This window comes from Astatotilapia calliptera, chromosome 19 (assembly GCF_900246225.1).
Source record: "Astatotilapia calliptera chromosome 19, fAstCal1.2, whole genome shotgun sequence".
Taxonomy (NCBI): Eukaryota; Metazoa; Chordata; class Actinopteri; order Cichliformes; family Cichlidae; genus Astatotilapia; species Astatotilapia calliptera.
In genome coordinates this window covers 14,184,512-14,206,896 of record NC_039320.1, presented here as the reverse complement: position 1 = coordinate 14,206,896, position 22,385 = coordinate 14,184,512, and the positions used below count along the sequence as shown (strand labels likewise).

Sequence of the window (22,385 nt, the reverse complement as noted above, 5' to 3'; positions counted from 1 at the left end):
CATCAAGCATGTATTTAGAATCATCCTGATCCCTTTATCTGGGATTTACACCAAATAAAAGTCCCTGGTGACGATTTGTTGTTGAACATACAGGGGAAACAATATAGTTTACAAAAAAATTAAACGCTAAAGCCATCATATATTTGTTCTGTCGAACATGGAACCTGTTAGAATAGAAGAACTGCCTCTATTGAAATGTATGAAAGGACTGCATATTCTTCAGAGTGAACGTGGCCTCATTTTTTTTTTTTCAAGTAAAAGGAATGAATTTAATCACTGGAAAGTCCTAATCAGCGTCTATGTGTAGAGTGGGCAGATTACAGCTGATGAGCATTGTAGAGAAAGACTTGTTTGTTAGCTTGATTTCATAAGCATGGCGGGTGTTTGGGTGTGTGTTTGTGTACACTTTTAGCTGCAGAACATAAAGCACGCAGCGCTCGATGGTAAGCATGTGTTACTGAGTGACCAGATGGATTTCATGGGCACATGGGGCCGTGCGTGCGTCTTCTGCTACAGGAGCTACCCCGGGCTCAGCTGGCTTTAATCAACACAATCATTTAGCCCTCGTGCGGGCAGTCGGTGCATACTGGAGCCCCTCAGCAACACTCCCTTTCACCACTGCTCTCTCAACATCCCTCTGCACCACATGGTGTGATAGCATATATATTTACATTGTCTCTCTTGTGCACACAGCAGTAACAAGATACACATGCGCGATTCTACACTCATTCTCACTCTGTTCATTCACTCAATCCAAACACCTACACGGCTTGTAGACTATACTCAGCTTCAGGGATAATCAGAGGTTATTATAACTTTAAGAAATCACTTATAATTTCTGCATGTTATAACCATTTAGGAAAAAATGCTGAATTATTATGAAGTTAGAGTAAAAGTGAGTGCATCCTGTAAGACAAGTAAAGCCATAATATTATTGCTATTATACTCCTAAAGCTTGCACACATACCACATTATGTGACCGCACACTATTAAGATGTGTCCATAATTTAGTTATTATGCTGCTACGCCTTATTAACTCCTGACCATAAGTTATTGATCCTGTAATTTTTTCCACCCACCAGATGATAGTCGTGATGCACCAAGATCAAATGTCGGTGTCTCAGGATAACTAATAATAATTAATATTGATGTGTAATAAACAATTTTGGATTGCTGTTTCCTATTTAATGGGCTATTTGGGATTTTTGTGGTTGAACACTGATTTGGATGTTGAATACTGGCTGGAGTTTTGAAGCTTCAGTATGTTGCTCAATCAGGCTTAATAGTAGACTCAGTGATTCATTACTACAGAAACAAATGACTAATTCAACTGTTTATAGGTTTCAGCTTGTACCAGATTGAATTTGAATGTTTTAGGCTGTAGTGAGAGGGTATGTAGGGTGAGAAGTTTATTCTGCAGCCACAATATGTCTTTGTCCGCTGTGACATAGATGGGAAATAGAATGGATTTTTAAATTAAGATTGGGTTCCTATCATTTTAGCCTGGGTGTAATCTCCTCTCACTTGTTTGTATATGTCTCATAGCTTCCTGCGGACAGGGCTGAGTGTTGCTTATCAGCCGAAGCACCAGGACAGTCCCGACCCAGCCCTGAATGTATGCATCTTAAGGATGCTTTGCCTCGGTATCTAAACCGCTAAAGGATGTAACCCACTGGACAACAGTGTAATCCATGTGACCGTACGCTGCAGGATAACTTTTACGGCGCCCCCTCTCAGCTGGGGGACAGGATGTTGCAAAGGAAGAGCTGCTTGATTTAGCGGGGGAAGTAAATCAGTGTTACAACATGTTCGACCCTTCCCACCATATAAGAGGCAGCTGGACAAAGAGAGTCACTGTGTGGTTGGATGGAGCACGAGGCACGTGTGGTTCACTGACGCTATATAGTTCTCCACATAGACCTGTTGGATGCTTGTGGAGAAAAATCCTTAAAATCTGGTCCGTGCTTGCTAACTTTTATCCTCATCTGCCCATGAATGTGTTGACAGGTGTTCTGCTGCCTCTTAAATTTGCTGTTGCTTCTTGTTTTCTGAAACATTAAGACGTGATAACCACTGTTATTTGTGTTGGAATGAACAGTGGCTCAGAACAGACTGTTCTAACTTACTGTAGTGATAAACAGGAAGTGTTTGTTATTACTCTCTTATCCCGGGAGAGCTCGGAAGATGGTTTCACTGTGGTATAGTGCAACACCCAGCTGGGGCGTCATTCCAAGCATTACATTAAGCAAGACTGAGAGAAAAAGTTTTAAAAATGTCATTTATTCTCAGCTGCGGATCTCGCCGTAAACTGTAGCTTTGTTGGAGCCGTCGTGGCGAGCCCAGACCAAAGGCTTTGAGAGTAAAATTGGTGGGCTATTTTTAGGCAACCCACTTCCTCTGGTTTGTGATTAAAATCTTTAGAGAGAGGATGCTTGCTTGGTCACTTTGGCTTCAAAGTTTTGGTCAGTTGTTGCTTTTGCTGTCACAGCATGATGCAAGTACATAATTACAGCGGTATTTGATTTATGTGTGCACCAATCATTGCATCTCCTTGGGCACAACCTATCATTAGCTAATTAAAACATGGGAGCATGCTTTCTGTTTGTTTGAAGCGCTAACGTGATCACTGCACTGTCCAATGCAACGTGACCTTGGCTGATCAGACAGCACTGTCTGTGACCAGTGCTGCCAGTGGGTTCAAAGAGTTTCCCAGCCTTAACTAGAGGTGAAGGGTCAAGGAAAAAGGGTATGAGGCCTTGGATGCAGACGCGCACCTGTTCACATGGGGCCTCTGTTAGTGGAACAGATGACTCCCAGATGTTTTTATCTAGACACTATGACAGTCGTGACCATGTATGTCTGTGGGGTCAACCCCTTAAACTGCGCTGTTTAGAATTGGACTTATGGTTACATTCACATAACTCTGACATTCACCGCCGTACATGGGCCTGTGTTTGAAGGGTGTAAAAGCCTTGATTTATGTTGCTTTGAATGGATACTAAGAAGTGACATTAAGGCACCTGGAACAGCTCAGGTGAAGGTGAAGTTTTGGGTTCAGTGAGTGGTCAGATTTGTGCTTTTTTATTTTTATTTTTTATGAATGGCAGGATAAGGAATTTTGATAAATTGTAATGTCATACAGCCAGAGGAGGAGAGCCCCATGTTGCCAATATAACAGCAAGAGGAATATATCAAATTTGATTTTAAATGGAAGCATCTGGAAAAAGAGCAAAGGCCTTTCTTGTCTTCTTTTGTCATTATTTTTTACTGACAGCCTCTATTCTCACTTTTACAGTTTACACACCTGGACTCATTTTGGCAAAAAAGAGCTGTGAGAAGTGAAGCCGCCTTAAAAGCATGACCTTTTATACATCTTTGTATTTTCCATCTCATATTTCTAAAATTGAAGAGATTTGCTTGTACTGCTATAGACTCGTATAAGCTGATGTTTGGCACCAAATACTTTAAAAAGATTTTAAAAGAAGCAGAAGAAGATGGCAAAAAACCCCAAAAAATAATACTATAAGCAAGTTGCTTAGATGGACTGTACATCTTTCCAGGTAAGAGAGGGGGTAGAAGTTTTTTCTGATTTCTGCTAACATATACTTGAAATATAGTCACATAAAAGCACATTGGGGTTAGCAGATGTGTTTTTTAAACTAAATCTTTCCGTAGTGAACTGTATTTCACTCATACAGTGTGTGTTACTCAGAGACTTCCAATGTTAACTTGGAAACTTTGCAAGCTTGTTATATAAAGATGTCATAAGATGTGCGACTTATTGCAATATCTGATAAATGCCTTCAGCAGTCTTCAGGCTATTGATTGTAGCGTGAAACCAATCATTTGCTTTTGGGGGGGACAAAGTGTTGCTTGCACACTGACGTCAGTGTGAGAGTGGCTATTGCCAGAAATTCACAAATGGTTTGCAAATAGATGTCTCCCATGTTGTTTACCCAAACTTCAATATCTAAAGTCTTGGTCACACCTAGAAACGAGTTTTCAACACCAGATGGTAAGGGGGGGAAAGTGCATTTGCAGAGAGGTTGGTAAGTGGTTGCTGGAAGTTGCAAAAATTATAGACTGCCAGGGGGTAACTGGCTGGTCTCAATCTGTGAGACTGGGGCTTAACATCCTGCCCATCTTAGGAATTGGATAAAGTAGAAATAGCAAGGCTAATGATCTCCCTACTCAAAAAGTGCATCCATCTGGTAATCAGCATGTCCATGGCTCCAAGAATTCTACTTCTCCTCTGGTCCAGTTAGCAGTGTCCTTTCTATCCTTGGTTAGTTTGAGTTAAATTTGAGACAGCACAAATAGAATTATATAAACAAAATAATAATTAAAAATGAAAAAAGGAAAAAAACATTAAATGCAAAAAGTGAATTAACCTACCAGCTTAAATTCTCATATTTCCAGAGTAAACAGCTGAAATTGTTAACCAGTCAAGAAGAAGAAACGCGCCATTGGCGCATTTCATTATGGTTACACTATGACATAATTTAGAAGTTATTCAAAGTCCAATAGCGACGGCCTTCATGCCCAGAGATCAAGGTATTACATCACTGGTTAACATGATGAAGCTGTCATGAGTCAGTCAGTGGAAAGCTAGACCATTGTCTAAACATGACAGCACGTAGCTGGCACATATCCAAGCAGACACTAGAGCCACTGTGGAAGCAGGCAGTTGGTTGACCTTTGACCCTGCCCAGTCTGCCTTTTAAACAAAAGAGCCATTCAGATACAGACTGCTTTTGCAGAACACAAAGGGGGGGGAAAAGCACTTGGTACAAATGAGAGGTAATTGTGTTGAAAAGCGTGTTTACTCTCATTTGAAGTTGGTAAAAGCAGGTGGATTGTCAAACATTTGTGATGGAAAGCCACAAAGAGTCGAGCTAGAAAAAGAAAGCATGAATTCATGCAACAGGGATATAAATAATAAGAGCAGGAAGAAATGTCACCATAAAAACAAAGTGACTTAAGTTAGATTTATGGTTGACTGCTTTGCTGTGATTAGGTTGCTTTTGTGCAGAGGCTTTTGAAAGATGGATAGTATACCGTTCCCCTGCATCATGATTTATAGCTAACATACAATTACACCATGTATAAAAATGTGCACTCATATTTATGCTGTCAAGAGTTCAGGGTTTTGAACAGCAGAAGTATTTTCTCAGGGGCAATTTATTTCTGCGTGGGTGTGAAAGAAAGTGCAAAGTGCTGTCACAAGGAATTCCTCGCCTAAACAAAATACAGTTAAATGAGAGCTGCCTGGTCTAAAGAAGCCCTAAATAATACATTAAGGAACAACACATCGTAAAGCATGACCGTTTGCCATGTTAGCTCTGGCAGCTGCTGGCTTGGAGCGCTGCACCAGCCACTTCTCTTCAGTGACAACCCTGGAAAGAGTCCTCCTGATGCCAATATCTGTAATTTCAAATGCCTCTTTACAGGCTTTTCTCTGGCTGTTATCAGGTTTGACTGCTGCTGCACGTTAGAGGGGTCTGCAGGAGAAAGTGTGGTTTATGAGCCTGGAGGAGACCACCTTGGGTGACCCACTTCTTCTCATCCAATATTCCATTCACCTTTCGTCCAGCGTAACACCAAGTGCCAAGTTCCCTTTTTTTCTTTCTGACTAAATGTAGCACTTGTTGGCCAGGCTGTGACTGTTTCTGTAATATGATGGTGAATTCTTTCTTAAAATATTACTTCATGAATGCTCCATATAGCGGGCACAGAAGGGTTTAGACCAATGATTTTAATTGTTAGACAGACTTTTGACAAATGATTTGAACTACTCTGTTCCTTTTTTGAATCAACCTTCACTCATTTCAATCTCTATAAATTCCTCAGTATGCAAATTTCTTCATTTCCTTTAGTTATAATTATCTTGAATGAGCTAAAATCTCATTTTTAATTCAGTTGATTTCCTTCAATACTTGAGATAATTTGTCCATTAGCTCCTGGTCATGCATTACCACTCCCTGGGGTACTCCTAATTGGGAATCACTGATTTGGAAAGCAGCTCAGGAAGTTTCGCCCAACTGACTGACAAGTGACAGGCAGATTTTAGGGGTAGCTGTGTGTCTTTTGGCAGCACACAGCTCAGCGGAGGAGAAAGCTCCCCGCCTCTCTCTTTGCAGCTGGTTTATCAGTCATGACATTTGCCATTCACTGTGGGTAAAGCCTAACCCTGCTTGAGTTGATATGAATATCCCAGGGTGAGGTTTACTGAAGCCAAGTTAGTAGAAGCTATGATCTGGAGTCATTTGTAAATGTGGAGGTACACATGAGTGTCTAAGCTCCTCTTTTCTTTCTTCCTGTAACATGTGTGCTATTCAGGGGTAATGAAAATCAGCAAACCCTCAAAGAAAAGGAGAACAGATGGAATAGAGAGCTTGTTGGATCTTTCACCCTCTCTCTTTTTTAGAGACCATGATTTTTATCACATGCATGCCAGGCCCATTCCATTTGCGTCAATTATCAGGCTGTGATGGATGATACAAGGGTTACTGGTACACTCAGCAATACTGGAGCCTGTGCTTACCCCAAATAACCCCGGAGGAATAGGCTATCTTCCCTCATTTTGGTGATGGAGAAGTTACCCTCTAGAGAGAGAGAGAGCGAAAGAGAGAGACGGAATGGAGAAGTGATGCAAACTAATGTCACTTTGACACTAGTGAACATCATGGAAACAAGCTGGTTCTGGCGCTCAGCTGGGTTAATGGATGTGTCCCCAGGGCTTCTTCAGGAATGCACCCAAGCATTACCGCCAGCAATTTGGTGTCATCTGTCTTCTGTCCCTAGAGAAAGATGATAAATGTTATTGTGACTGCCCCTTTCTCCACTCTTTAGCATATCAGTGGCTCCAGTTTGAGTGTGTGAATGTCTAAACAATAGTTTCAGTGGGTGGTGGTTCTGTCACAGAGAGTATAATAAACATAATAAATGAATCTAAATAAATATAAAAGTATAATACCAAAAGTATAAAAAGAAAATGTGCTGGATTTTAAATGTGCTGATTGCCAAAAATGTATCTAAGGGTTCAGTCCTGTAGGCCTAGAGACAGGATGGCGAACCCTTTGCAACCACAGGTCGCAAGGGAATAGACAAATGGTTGCTGACTATACAAAAGAACTCCTTTTGATTGCTTTGGTCTCTAGATACAACCGACATATTTCAAACTATGTTTGACTACAGCAATCTGCTAGTGATCAAAGCAATGACAAGGAGGTTTTAGTGCAGCACCATATACCTCTTTTCAACCATTTTCACACAGTAATTGCCAGCAACCACTAGGCAACTGGTTGGAGGTGTAATGGATACATTACACCTCTCCCGATTGACCTGTGGTTGCCGGGGGTTGCTGACTGGTCTCTAGGCCAGCCCTTTATATGTGATTTTTTTTTTTTTTTTTCTAAATCAAACAATGAAAAAATAGATTGGGGGGAAAAGTATTTGGTATACTCTAATGGCCCCCAAGTAACAGTCCTTGTTTAGAATGTGGTCACTTGCTCTCATTTACAGTATATGCATGCATTTATACTGAAGTCAATATTAGAGACAAGCCAATACTTTTTCCAACTTGGTCAGCAGACAGGCAGTCCCATGAAAGATAAGACGACGGCATATGACCTCAGTCTGCATGACCCATGCCTTTAAAGTTACATCAATAGTATTGATGAGTCAGTTGTGGTCAGGAAGCTGTCGATGTCTAAAGATCACGATTGACATGTCAATGTTTTTTCAGACATATTGATCACTTTAGAATGCTCATACTCAGACTTGTCAGTGATGATGAAGCATACCATACTTTATCATATAATTATCTCTACAAGCGATGATAGTTTACTAAATGGATATTATGCTGCATACAATACAGATGTTTTGTTGAGGTAAATTTTCCAGTTAGCTGTAGTGCTTCTAAATGTAATGTTAGATGTAATATTATTTTATTTATTTATTTTTTTTGCAATTAGAAGAGTGGCCCCCTGCTGATAAATTAATGAAACTTGGATTTTTGTGGTCTTTGACTTTATTTTCTGGTGTTAATCTGGTGCTAGAAGCATTGGAAGCACAGTTGGTGATGGGAAAGGGCGGGGCGGGGGGGCCATAAACTCTGATAAACTGCTGCATAGGTGTTTTATTTTGTCTGGCTGAAGGTTTGGGTGTAAGGAGGGGTGGAGATGAAGAGATGATGGTTTCTGTCTTTCACAGGAAGTCTCCGGTGTCTTGAAGTTTTTGTTCGCACTCTCTTGCCACTCATGTTATCACAAGTAACATACTTGAACTCCAATTCTCTGAACCCTCTGTGGTGTGGCCCTCCAGCTGATTTCCTCCCCACCCTTCAGCTCCTTTCCACCCTTCCACACATTACATTTGGCTGAGCTTATACTGCGAACTTGACCAAGCCAAGAGATCTTTGTGTATCAAGGTTTCTGACTCACCTTTTTCTCAATGAACACTGATGACTAAATCACAGGGAAATCCTTTTCCTGTCTGTGTCAAAGGGGTAATTCCTAATGGACAACGCCATATTTGGCACATCAGTTTATGGGCGTGTGTGCTTTTATGCATGTGTTAAAGATGAGAGGACGGGGCAGGAAAGAGGTTTCCTTTGGGTACTGTGTGTGATATCCCTACATCGACTGCTCATTTAGACCTAAATGTGTTGGGTGGAGTTGGAATTGCGGGCAGGCATAGGAAGCACAGGCCGTTGAGGGTCATTTCCTTTTAGCTTGCCCTCTCCCATGGCCTCTCATAACAGACACGCACAGATACTATAGTATAAGGTAAATGCATGTATGGTATATTCACTGAAAATCCATAACATTTTAGCTGACATCCACATGGATGCTGTCATATGCTGGAGCTGGAATCCAGAAGGGGAGGGGAAGGTAGATTAGTAATCCAAAGACAGAGAGACTGTGAGAGAGCGAGAGAGACAGAGCAGGAGAGGGAGGGGAGAGAGAGAGAGAGAGAGAGAGAGGGAGAGAGCGGGGACAATGTCAACAGCTCAGCTCCCAGCACAGTCAGCTGAAATCTAGAGCTCAGCTCAGAAGCTCGGAGAGGTGAAGCAGACGAAACTAAACGGCGTCTGTCAAACTCTGCAAACCCATGGAATTTGGTCATGAAGCTCCAAAAAGCAAAAACGGTTGCGTAGAAGCAGAAGATGCGGGATTGCTTTAAATTTTTCTTCTAACTTTTTTTTTCTTTTGTGGAGTGCTTTTTTTTTTTTTTCATTTGCTAGTGAGGCAACACAGAGACGGTTCATCTCTTAGTGCAACCGGTCTGAAGTGGGTAAGTAGGCGATACTTGATCTGGATACTGATACTCTTAACCCTTCCCGGTCATTGTGAGTATTAGCTATTCGGTAGTCTTGTTCACCCATGACAGGCTACAGATGCTCATGCTGCTTAGTCCAGGCAGGAAAATTTGAAGATTTCTGCAGGCAATAAAATAAACATCAGGTAGGAGTGCTCATAGAGAGGAAGGGGGAAAAAAGACCTGGTGGGCAACAAGGGCTGCTGTTCCCCTGTGATAAAGTTTCCACATTTTGTGCTGTTGTGATTGGAGGGAAGGGCAGTATTTTACAATCGTTTTTCACTACAGTGGCTTTATAGCTCATAAACGGGAGCAAAAGTTGGGTTGTGAAATGAATGTGGTCTTGATGTTTGGGCTCGTTCTCCAACGGTGCTGACAGGACATCTTGCTGTACCCACATGTGTGCTGTTGCACTGTGTAAGAAACAGTTTTGGCTTAATAGTGATGCTTTTGGGTTCAGTTTGACATGAGATTCTAGAAGTTTTGGGAGTTTCATGATTTCATGGATGATCGGAGGCTCAGTGTTATTGCTGCTGCTGCAGATGTGAGTTGGAAGACATCAACATTTAGTTTCAACCAAATCACATTACAAGATGTCTAATGCACATTTCAGGGGAATTGTTCACATTTAAAAGACTGAAGGGTGATGGGATAGTATCATATGTAAAATGGATGCTATTTTGGGACCTAGATGATGAGTGATCACACATCTTCATCAATCACACAGTCATCTTCCATTCCATATTCCTCCCATGCAACCCATTATAGACACTGGGGGCTGAGTATGTATGGAAGACAGTTCTTTTTAACTGACAGTCCTTTCAAAGCTTCCTTAAGGGATGCCAGTACATGGCTACATGGCCCCTCAGAGCGGTGAAAATACCCAGCTTTACTCTTTTGGCTCGTCTGTCAGCTGTAAATCCTTTGCATGCTTTGAAAGCATGGTCATGTGAGTTCATTCACCAGCCGTCCAAATTTCCAACTAAGAAATTGATTAGGGATCCTTTCTTAGTCTCTTAACATCCCTCAAGGTTAAGGTTAGGACTAGGCATAGGCGTGGGATTTGGTGAAGGTTTACCCCTTTTTTTTTTAAAAAAAAAAAAGAATTTTCATAGAAAACTCAAAATGAAAACCTTGCAAGAAACAACTTGTCCCAGAACATGTAAGATGTCATTTGAAACCGGCTGTTTGGCATGTGGCTAAAACAAACTTGACCCTAACCTTAGATGGATTGTTGGTGACATGATGGACGTAAAGGGGGTTAGGGTTTACTGAGGCATAAGTTTTATTTATGGAAAATCTTCCAACTAGATAATATAGCATTTTAGAGTGATGTTTTCTTTTCTGGAGACTTTTATACAGCTAATGCAGCAGTAAAAGCAATATGAAAAAACACGAGACACATGTTATTTCGGTAACACTCATGTAATTCATCCCTTTTGGTGTTTTGCATTTTAAGGTCACTGAACCAGAGGCAAAACTCATTTATATAGTCAAAGGGCCGTGTGTGTTTTTCTTTGATGTCTTTTTGCAGTGTGAACAAGATAGTATTTATTTCCACCACATTAAAAGCTTACTCTGCAGTCTGCTGGAAGACCTCCTACATCCATGTGCGCTGGGGGGCAAACAGAGCGACAGTACTAAAAGATTCAGCGTGCCGGGAGAGCATTAACGAAAGTGTACATATACACCCTCTGCTGCCGTCAGCGCTCTCGGGGCTTTTCATATTTTATCGACCATTACGGATGCATGAACTGCTCTCTCAGGCTTAGAGGGAGTGTGAGGGGGAGTTATTAAGCAAGGGTTGGCCTTTTATCGCTTCAGCCCTGCTGCTGACTGGCAGCTCAATGGCCTGCTCATTAGGATAGGGACAGAGAGAAAAAAGAGATGAGCTCTGTAAAGTTGCTTGGACGTCAACTATCTGATCTTTTGGCCAGGATCATCTTCATGTTGCGTTCACATTAGAGTAGTTACAGTGTCTGGGGGGCAGAACCCTGGAAGATTTTTAGGAAAAATGCTGCTGGTCCTCTCTCCCCTTCACTGGAAGTCCCCACACAGTGTGTGTCAAATGCTGCTATTGTATTTGTGCCAGTGACACACTTTCTGGGGCTTATGATGTGTAAGCATATCTCCTCTTTACAGTGCTTCAGTTCAGTACAGTATTACCGCAGGCTATTTTAAAAAGTGCTCGTCACTTTGGAGAGCTGTTCCTGTCTTCTTTGCTATAACTGTCTCGGCGGAGCATTCCAGACATTACCCAGAAGCCCTATGTCCTCTATGCTGCAGCTGTTGACCTCTCACCCAGGCAAGATTAGTAGCCATTCACATTGTAGTGCAAAGCATGAGAAGTCAGATCATTGCAAGGTGACAAAGGCACATCTACTTAATCGGAGAGCGCAGTTGTGAGCTGTAACATGTATGAAAACAAACTGGTTCAAGAGAACAATCTCTCTCAGCTTTACTGATGGAAATCGCTCATCCTCTCAAGAAGACAAGACTGCAGGGTGTTTGAGGAGCACAGTCTCTGAGAATTTCTGCATCTTTTCCCTCTTGAGAGTCATGGTAACTAGCTCTAAGATTTTACTAGTGCCAACTTTGTTCCCACTTATAATAACACGTCTTTAGCTAGACTGGGAGCTCGTGACTCTGGAACGTTCCTCCCAGATGAAATCAGAAAGCGATTTGACACGGCAGGATGGCGTTTTGGAGTTTGAAGGGAAGGGATGCCAAGTATTGGATTTCATTCTGAGCCCTGTTAATATGTGGGAATGTCAAGGACTTTGGAATGTGGCGTGGCTGACTTTCTTCTCATTCCCAGTATTAATAGCATAGATATCCCAGTGATCCGGTCTATTTGACGAGCAGAGATGTGCCCATTGGCTTTTTGTAGAAATGGGTCAACAGCATGGCTGTATTTTCTATTGCTGGCCTCTGTGCTTGATAGAACCTTCACCCGGAGCCAACATTAACATCTGCATTGTTTGAGTCTCACAAAACAACTGGCAGACTGATTTTTCCTTGTGCAACGTGGATGTCTTGCAGAATACAGTTACTAATCAGGGTTGAGCGACTGGATAAATGTATCTATGAATGTGTCAGTGCATTGCTGTTTTTATTTTTTTCCTTGATATTTTTCCATTAATTTTTATCATTTTTTGGTTTTGTCTTCCTGAGGGTGGGAAAAAGCAAACTGTAAAAATGTCTTTGAAAAGGATGCACTCTTCCAGTTTGTGGTGCTAAACTAAAGTGTTGCAATTCTAGTACAGAACACCCAACAGTAAAAAAAAAGACAGGACTTTTGGGTTACCTGATGTACCTGATGTAGTTTTGCATCTTTGTTGACATGGTTGATCATTTTGTAAGTGCTGTCCTTTTGGTATTAAACACTGAGCGGAAAAAGTCTTTTACTCTACCAAATCTCCAAAATGTGCAGACAGGCTTTCAAAGTCATGTTAATCCCTTGTTAACGTGGCCCAAGATGTCTGTTGCTGGATGGCTTCTTATTTCAGCTTTTTTTTTTTTCTTTTTTCTTTTTCATGTAACCCGTGTCTGTGGTTCGTGGCTTCTGTGAAGGGGTTTACCATGTTTCTAATAATTTGCTTCAAACTGGAACTGTACATGGTTGGGTACTTAAAGGGTGCCCTGCACTGCTCTATGGAGCTGCTAGATTTGTTTTGGTTAAAGCAACAATTTAAAAGCACACTTGTAACAACCCCCTGGCAATTTATGTGGCCTGCACTGTTATAAATGTTCCTTGCATCAGGAAATTGCATTTTTTTTAATGAATCAGACTAAATGAAATGGCTATTAATGACATCCCTGGAGGATTGGAAAAATCTCCTACCCCCTCCCCTTTTTCCAGTGGTTGAGTTGAGGCATTTCCGCTTAATGGGTGAGATGGGTTACTGTGCCTCATGGCCTTGTTAAAACCAACTATGCTTATATGTTTGTTTTCAATGAGGCTAGAAGCTAATAGGACCTCTGAGATAGAGATTAAAATTTACAATGTGATGGACTGATTGATCGGTAAAATGGCACAATGAGGACACCATGGGAAAGTCTGACGATTCTATTGTCTAGAATAACCAATTAACAGCATCCGAGTCCTCAGTTGACATATAGATGTAAAACGTAGGCTGCTCTAAGATGGTCTGTCAAGTTCATACACATAACCAGTAAAGACTCTATAACCATGGGCCAAATCCATATAATTACCCCATCCTTGCATTGGCTGTCTGACAGAGCTGTTTGTAAACAAAATAAAATGAAAAATGCCTCTGTCTAAATTTGATTGCTTTTGCCTTGGAGACAGTCTGGAAATATTTAAGCAACACTATTAACCACAAACCATTAAAGTAATTAATAATAATTGTGGTTGTGGGCAGTTTAAGTGGAGGTACTTTGTTTTCTTGGGGGGGGGGGGTTACTGTATGGAAGCTACTTAAAAATGCCTGCTTTGTGTTATTCTGTGTTGTTCCATCTTTGTTAGTTTGTTGCGTCCATTGTGAGAAATGTGAGGGCGGCCATGAAATTCTTTGTACTTGTGGGTCATGTGTTTCAGAAGTGTTAATTCGCTACGAATTTTCCCAGTGAGTCAGTCTTGAGCCACACTACAGTCATGTGAGAAACGAAGTCTTTTGAGGCAGTGGGCCAAAAATGACCAAAGTGGAGATGTTTGGTCATAATGCAAACATCACAACACAGCACATCATACTAGCTGTCAAGCACAGTGGTGGAAGGTTGACAGTTTGGGCTTGTTGTGCAGACACAGGAAATGTTCATCTTGCATTCATTGACTTGATCATGCATTCTACTGAATACCAAAGTATTCTAGAGTCAAATTTGAGGACATCTGTTTGACAGCTAAAGCTTTGTTGAAATTGGGTCATGCAAAAAGACAATGATCCCAAACACAAATACAGCAGAAAAGAAATAATAAAGCAGAGTAATTGATAAATAAATGAATCAAGGTCTTGCAGTAGATTCCAGAAATTCCAGATCTGTCCAGTTCAAATGCTGTGGCAGGACCTTAAGAGAGCTATGCATAAACAAATGTGTGCAAACCTCAGTGATTGCTGCTTAAGGTGGGTCTACATGCCACTGAATCATGGGGTTGTAGTTCACTTTTTACATAACTGCATAGAATCCTTTCTTTTTCACACGACTGTATGTCCTGGCTGAAGACACAACATCTTTGAATCAGTCATCAGCTGTCTTGCAGCTTCCCTTATCTGATCGCAGGACAGAAAGGAAGTGACTAAAGGGAGGACTTAGCAAAGAAATCAAGAAGGTTGTGAAGGAATTAGTTAAATTAGTAGGGGGTGAAGGGAAGGGTGGGTTTCCTATCTTCCGATTCTGAAGTCCTTTCCTGAAAGATGCACGTAGGCATACCAGCACAGACAACCCTAATCTGTAATGACCTTAAACTCTTGATGGCCATGTGTAGATCAAGGCTTGACTGTAACATTGTAGAGTCCATGAATCTGGTTTCAGTATTGTGTGAGTGAAAATATAGGAAGACTGTGTTGTCATCAAAAGTCACTCTTTATTTCCCTGTGCTCTCTGATAGTCAGATTGGACTTCACTTTATACAAAGCCAGAATTTATTTGTTTTTTTTTAAAAAAGGAAAAAGGTGGTCAAAAGGTGACCAAAATCATGGACTTCCTGCTAAGTTCTGAAAATATCCAACTGTGAATTAAATCAGCTGGTGGGTGTACTCTGTTGTTGGTTTCAGAATAAACTAGTCATTCTGTTGCTTCTAGCTTTCTCTCTGAGTGAATCTTTTCTGTAGCCAAAAATACAGCACAATCTCCATCTTTAAATTCCATGGTGGTATGTCTTTGGTTATCTCTGTCAGGTGACTTCTTCAGAGCCCAAAACATGCTAATTAAGGACAACCGTCCTAATAGAAAAGGCCATTAATACTGGACAGGGAGAGCATGGTGTCATAGCTAAAAATAACTGTCCCCTTGAAGATCAGATGCACATTCACTTGCAGTGTTCTGACGGAGACTGCGCTAACCTACCCCATTGGGCCCCAGCAGAATTGTTCCAACCAAATCTGACCCATTGTCCAGGTCCACATGAGAAAGCCACTCGGTGTACAGACTCTCATGAAAGCGCTGTTGGCCTTCCAACATGAAATCCCTCGCAGAATGTGTGCTTTCAGAACAAGCACAGGAATGCAGCGCATGCAAATGTGCCGTGAAATAATGGCAGCTCCTCCGCTGTCAGCTCTGGTCATTTGTCAACTGAGGCTCTGCTAACCATGGAGCTCTAAACTGGATTTAGATGGGTGATGTCATGCTTCGGGAATGCATGTCACAATGTGTGTGGTGTACTGTGTATTTCTAATTTACAGTTTACGTTATTTAGATCACCAGTGGATCCTGTCTGTTATTCAAGCCAGTTGTTTCAGATTAATCATTATTTATTTCTATAATCTGACCACCCATGGTGCTAAACTGCCTGTAATTGAGGAAGTGATGCATTAATAAGATGACTTTAATCTCTGTTGGCAGAAAGAACAAACTTACATTTACATGTTTGCATGTATGTCTCTTGTAATGGGGGCGGGGGGGGGGGGGGGGTTCTTGCTTATATGTCACTGTTAAGTAAATGATTACAGCATAACCCCTCACTCTAACAGAATAAGATGTATGTGGTGTACATGCCCTCCCCGGGGCAGGAGCATGGGCCGTGGGTGGGCCACATCCTTGAGAAAGTGAATTTTCAGTGTCCCAGGTGATTTGGTTTGCAGCCAGTGGTTTTAGTGTGGGGAGAAAGGAATCAAAGGACAAACAGGCAGACGGTAAAAGGGGTTAGCAGGGCATGCTGCACAGGGCATGTCTGGGGCAACAACAGCCAAGGCTTAATTGTCTTCAGCGGCTGGGGTGAATCGCTACTTCCTGTTAAATTAATCAACACGAATAGTTCACATCCATATACAAGGACAGATGCAAGTTTTATGTATGAAAATATGACTACCAACAAATATGGAGACATGCAGCCAGGACAAGATTTCTGTTGCATTATCACACTTTGTGCTTGCACGTTCAGTTGACTTTTGTCAAACATTTGCTCTTCATTGTCATGAAATCCAGTGTAAGCATTTCTTAATTTCTGTTTATCTAGCCAAGTCTTTTCTTTTTTTAGAAAGATGGAATTTTTGGATTTTCTATGTTCAGCCGTCCCATTTGGTGATTGTTCTTGGAGCTAACCTCAAGTGGTTTCTTTCTTTACTATGATAAGTAATCAAGATGAGGTTGATTGAGCCATGTTTACTACCTCCCAGTAGATGATGCATGTCATTTCCAACACCAATTGGGAAACGCTATAATTAAAATTGTAATTAGAGTGCCACTGGAATTGAATTGAATCATGGCTGTTCCTCAGCATTTATTGGTGTCACTACATCAAGTAGGACATAAAGTGAAAAAAAACCCAACCTAATCCCACCTTTGCCATCTCTGTCCCTGCAGCTTGCTTCAACAATGCCACTTTTTCAGTCAATGGTTCATCTTGTTCCTGTCTGTGCCAGCGTGGCACTGCTCTCCCATCCCTGGTACTGGCTTACATAAGCCCGCCTCCTGCATGGCCCAGCACCCCAAAGGAATGGTCCTCATTTGTGGGACCCAGAAACAATATGTGTGCAGCATAAATGTGCACCACACTCTTCCCTCTGATCTTTTATTCATTGCCTCTGTAAAACATAGTCAATGGCCTATCCTGCTTGTTATTTGTCTCGACTAGTTTTATTGTCGCTTTTTTCTCCTCCACCAAAACGCATTTGACTTCCATTCTTTCTCTCTAAGTATCTCAACTAGAATTCATGCATCCAATGCATCCATCAATGTGTTCACAAGCAAATGACAAAGATACTTGCAGATGTAAAGGTGGATAGAGGGGAAAAAAAAAGAATGACAGGGGAATAAAAGAGTTGCAGGAACTCACTGTAGCATCTTTAAGGAGCGTGTATTGTGCAGAGTAAAAATGACCTCTCGGAGTAAGTGGACAATTCAGCTTGGAAGAGGAATGGGTGAAAAACAGATCTTGATTTTGATCTCATTTTGCATTTGGTTCGAACAGCTTTGTGTTGTTTGGCAGATGTTGTGGAGAGGGTTGAAATTATGCAGGCACAGATGTTTGATCTCTGCACAGATAGCCAGTGCTTCTCTTCTTTGGTCTTCTGCACACACACAAAATCCTGCAGCAGCAGTAGCAGCATGTCTCTCCTCACTGCGTTCCCCTCCTCCTCGTCCTCCTCGTCCTCCTCTTCCACTGACCTACTTCCTAACACTGTGGATGAAGGATGAGGTAGCAGGCTCAATGAGAAGTGGCAGCAATAGTATCTCCGTTCTTCCTCCCTTCTTCCTGTCTTTCCTTCCCTTGTCTCCTTCCCAGCTCTCTCTTTCTGCTCAGACCCTTCAGAGATACGGGAGCAGGTTTCTCACTCTCCTTGACATCTCTTGGTTTAAAGTGTCTGCTTACATTTGAATCTTATATTTGATTTTATTGCATGAGTGTCTGGCTATATAAATGGCATACAGCAGAATATGTCTGTTTTCATGACTTTTACAGACATGGCTGTGTGCGTACAGAAATTCTCTATCTTGACAAGCAGTGACAAATCTCTGCGCAACTATTCCCATTTCGACACAGATGTTTTGAGTCTGTAGAGGTCCACAAACCATTTGCTCTTCAGTGAAAGCTTCCTTTTCCATACATGCATCTGTTTCCCAGAGATGAGCAAAGGCGTGTTAGGAAGTCTCCGTGTGATTTAGGGTCGGCATTTTGGGTACAGCTTCATCTGTTTCCAAGAGAAGAATATGGACTCTCATAATCTTCTTAATAGTAAAAGTTTATCATTATAGTATTTCAAGTTTTTGGTTATTCTAAGTTTATTTTTATCCATGCTTTCCGCTCAGGTTTCAATTGTTCAGTTGTAATTGCAGGGACAGCGATGTGGCTTTAAGCGACATGCCCATAAGTCCAGGGCATCCATGTTGGTACTTCATTAGTAGGTGTTTATGTGGATGTATAGGAGCTGGTATAAAAATAGGGAGCACAGCAAAAGAAAATAAATGTTAGATGATAATGTTTCTTTTTAGCCAACCATGCATTTAAATAGATAAATCACTCCAAAAAGTTCATATTTTTCTGTTTCACACATTCCTTTCTTCCCAGTTGTGCTACATATTGGCTGCCTTCTCCTACCAAGCTACTCAAACCAAAACCAACAAACAGACTGAAAGCAAGAGAGAAGCAGCCTCATTCTTACCAGCTCCTCTAAAACTGTGTTTGCGTTTCCTTTCAGCTATACAAAGTGAAACAATTCCTTGATAAAGATGCACTTCGTACTCTGTACTGTACCCTGGTTCTTCCATATCTTACATATTGTGTGGAAGTGTGGGGAAATACATATAAAAATACAACTAATCCATTAGTCACAGTACAGAAACGAGCACTGCGTATTATTCACAAGGCTGGTTATCTAGATCATACTCACAAATTCTTTCTTCAGGCAAAGTTACTTAAATTCCAGGATCTGGTTAATTACAATACATCCATAATTTTGTATAAAGCTTTTACTAAACTTTTACCGGCAAATTTACAAACTAGATTTGAAATTCGAGAAAAGGTTTATAATGTGAGAGGCTTTGGAGAATTCAAATTACCCAGAACTCGAACAACCCGTAAAGGTTTTTGTGTGTCTGTATGTGGTGTGAAAATCTGGAACAGTCTGAGTTTACAATTGAAACAATGCAAAAATATTCATAGATTTAAATTTCTCTACAAACAGTTGGTCTGGTCACAGTATACTCAATGATGCTTTTAGTGTGCTCTGTAATGTCTGTTCTCTTACCATTGCTGGTATGGATTCCAAAATAAAAAATAAAGTGTGCGTATGTATGTACATATATGTACTTGTGTGTGTAGATATATATGTATGTATATGTATGTGTGTCTGTTACTTGTAGTTATTACTGCCTGTTACCTGTGGTAATGCAATTTATAATTTATATATTCTGTATTCAGTTATGAAGGCTCTAATTGTTGGTTGCGAGCTGCCGCTTAGATGCTTGTATCTGCCCGGGGCTGTTGATGGGTCTGTATGCAATGATGGGCGTAGCTGCGGGAAGTTTATTGTTTTTTTTTTTGTTGATGAGTGAGTATAGGGGTGGGATTTAATAAGTTTTCTTCGTCCCACTCCTTTTTCAGGCAAGTTTTGTTTTTTGTTTTGTGTATTTTATGTTCAATATAGGTATTTGTTGTGCCTGAAAATGAATAAATAAATGAATGAAATGAATGAATACATTAATAAGCTAAGCAATAAGCTAAACATTTCCCGACTGTTGCCCAGAAAGAAAGCAAAGTGTACATATTGAGATATGCTCCCAGGCAGAAGTAACAGCTTGTCAAGGATGGAAAGCATTTAAATGGAAGGAACAGAACAGCAGAAAATGGGGATTAAAGATGGATGGAGTAGATGGTGAGCAGTGGCAAGGACAAATGACAGATGTTACTGTCAGAGGGGGGTTGATGAAAGGACTCCGTTCACCCTGAAAGAGAGGAATAATGGGAGATGACAGGGAGTGAAGAAATGAAAAGCTGGGGGATGAAGTAGGGCTCTCAGGTCACATATGGCAGTGGACACGGTCAATTTGGATTGTTTGTGTGGTGACTCCTTCATACAAAGCATAGTAAAGGTTACACAAATAGTCACGGGTATAGTCTTGGTTCTTTGTATTTGCCATACAGTATATACAGTATTTTTTCTGTGTATATAATGTTTGGATTCCTTGGCCCACTTTCCCAGGGCACAGGCTGGAAGCAGGCCAGCAGACCTGGTGCTGAGTGAAGACTGGCTGCACGTGGGGCTCAGTGGGAGAGTGAAGATAGAAATGCACACAGAGACACTGGACAGTGCATTTTGCTGAATGGCTTTAAAACCCCTGTAGAGCGGCCTCTTTTCCATTAGGCTCGGCCAGCTGTCGGCAGCAGCTATAACTAACTCCATACAATAAAGCTTTGGCACTGTGCTTATATCTTATACTAATAAAATGATAACAAGCTGTCACTGTTACAGTCTGAGGTAAACCAATCTCCTTGATTTATCTCCCTGATGGGGCCTTTATTCAAATTTTGCCACCTTGCCTTTTTAAAGTGCTGTTCTCTCTCATTTTTCCTCCTAACTCGCCACTATGAATTCTCATCTAAGTCCATATAAGGCGTGATCAAAAAGTGCTTGTAAAGATCATCATCTTGTGCAGCTCTGGACCATTTTCTGTACAGCTACTATTCTTCTAGCCTTTACATGTCCAGTTGTGTTTGGGCTTCTCCGATATGTCAAAACGTGATCATTCAATTTTATTTTCATTTTCAGGAAGTTGCGGGGAGGAAAATATGGCTAATAGGGCAGGTGGTGAACAAAGATTGTGTTGATGTGGGTAGAAAATAGGTTTCAGTGCACTCACAGCTGGCACCACCACATTTCAGGACATTTTCTGTGAGTGCTCCCCCTCAGACGTTGCAGTAGAACTCCACATTGACGGTTTCCCCCTTTACAGTACACAATGCTGTGATGAGCATGCTCCTGGCTCACATCATGTGTTGCCTTCAGGCTTAAAAAAACTCTGGACTCTTCAGGTTGAAACAGAAGTTGCTTTTTCCTCTCAGTGAACTTGCAGAGTGCTCAGTGTAAGTGGTTTGAACAGGGCTTCCAAGGAGCAATCTAAAAAAATGGCAGTGGAGCTGAAAGCTGTACAGACATGACACAAATTGCACAACAAATGGAAATATTTTGAGGATATTCCTGTTCCAGTGTGTGGTGACTAAAACATCTCTTCTGTTTTGTACACTTTACTGGCAGAGTATTACAGGTATTGTTTGTATGTTTAGAACTGTGGCTTTCTTTGTAGTTATACATATCATTCCATGATGTCCTTCAAAGTAGGTTGTTTATCCTTGAATTATGTGTTGTGTAGCGTGTTGAAGTATCCCTCGTATATAAAATATATGGACTCGGCTATTTTAAATATTTTTCCTATTGTGCATCTTAGTTATGTTCACATGGTGTGTGTGTAAGTGCAAGTGGAATGTCATGCATAATAACTGGAGAAAGCTTGAAAAAGTGCATTTTGGGTAAACCTTAAATTTGAAACATGGTAATTGGACTGGTTCTTATATAAGGCTTTCCTACTCTACTGGAGCATGCAAAGCATTTTATACAACGCGCCTCATTCACCCATTCTCGCCCATTTATACGAGCACTTTTTTCTCTGTTTTTTGTCCAACATTCATTCTCTGATAAGCATAAAGCAACTTGGGGTTCAGGATCTTGCCCAAGAATACTTTGACATGCAGACTGGAGCAGCCAGGGACTGAACCAGCAACCTTTCAAATGAATGGATGGACTTTTTTTTTTAATGTAGTCATATTTTACCATTCTTGAATTTGGTATACAATGTACATAATATGTATAGATTGGATATATCACATCACTAAGGGGATTTTGGCTTGGATTGTGACTCTTAGAGTGGGTGTAAAAAGGATTTGGTTGTTATATAGGATGATCCAAACTGATCTAGAATAATGAATGGGAGATATCAGAGGTGAATAGGTGCACATAGCTCATTTTTAACCTTGAGCCAAGTTCAGTCCCCGCCTGATTTGAGCGGCGGCGGACTCTGGGATTGTCACCTCGGCTATCATAACACACATGCCGCTGTAGAGTTAAATATACTGCACACACAGGCACAAGATGCCACACATGCTGGAATTCACATTTGAAGCGCTGATGCAATGACTACCAAACAGTCCAAGTACTGGAAGGTGAATTACATGGAATAATTCCGAAATTAAGCCCACTGTTGGACACACAAGCATTTCCATGTTCAACAAACCAAAGAAAACTTTAAGTTGCTTTTTATTTAAAATAGCCTCCGGCTCATTCGTAGGTCTGCTCCTTCTGCCCTGAGAAGGATGACAGGTTCAAGGAGGCGGAAAAAACAAATGAACAAAAAAGATGAAAAGGGCAAAATGGAAATGTAGTGTTTTCTCT

The 22,385-nt window shown here is 41.1% G+C and overlaps 1 protein-coding gene across 8 annotated transcripts in view; it reads left to right on the top strand.

The window, feature by feature from the left end:
- The window catches only part of daam2 (dishevelled associated activator of morphogenesis 2), a 111,591-nt gene that overhangs the window by 16,827 nt on the left and 72,379 nt on the right, over positions 1–22,385 (top strand). Inside the window, exon 1 of one of the 8 annotated variants that reach the window (XM_026152812.1) lies at positions 8,998–9,297. The exons of the other annotated variants lie outside the window; for them this stretch is intronic. The gene's annotated coding sequence lies outside the window, so the exon portion shown is untranslated. Of the gene's footprint in view, positions 1–8,997; positions 9,298–22,385 lie in introns of those variants that run through there. 8 annotated transcript variants of the gene reach the window in all.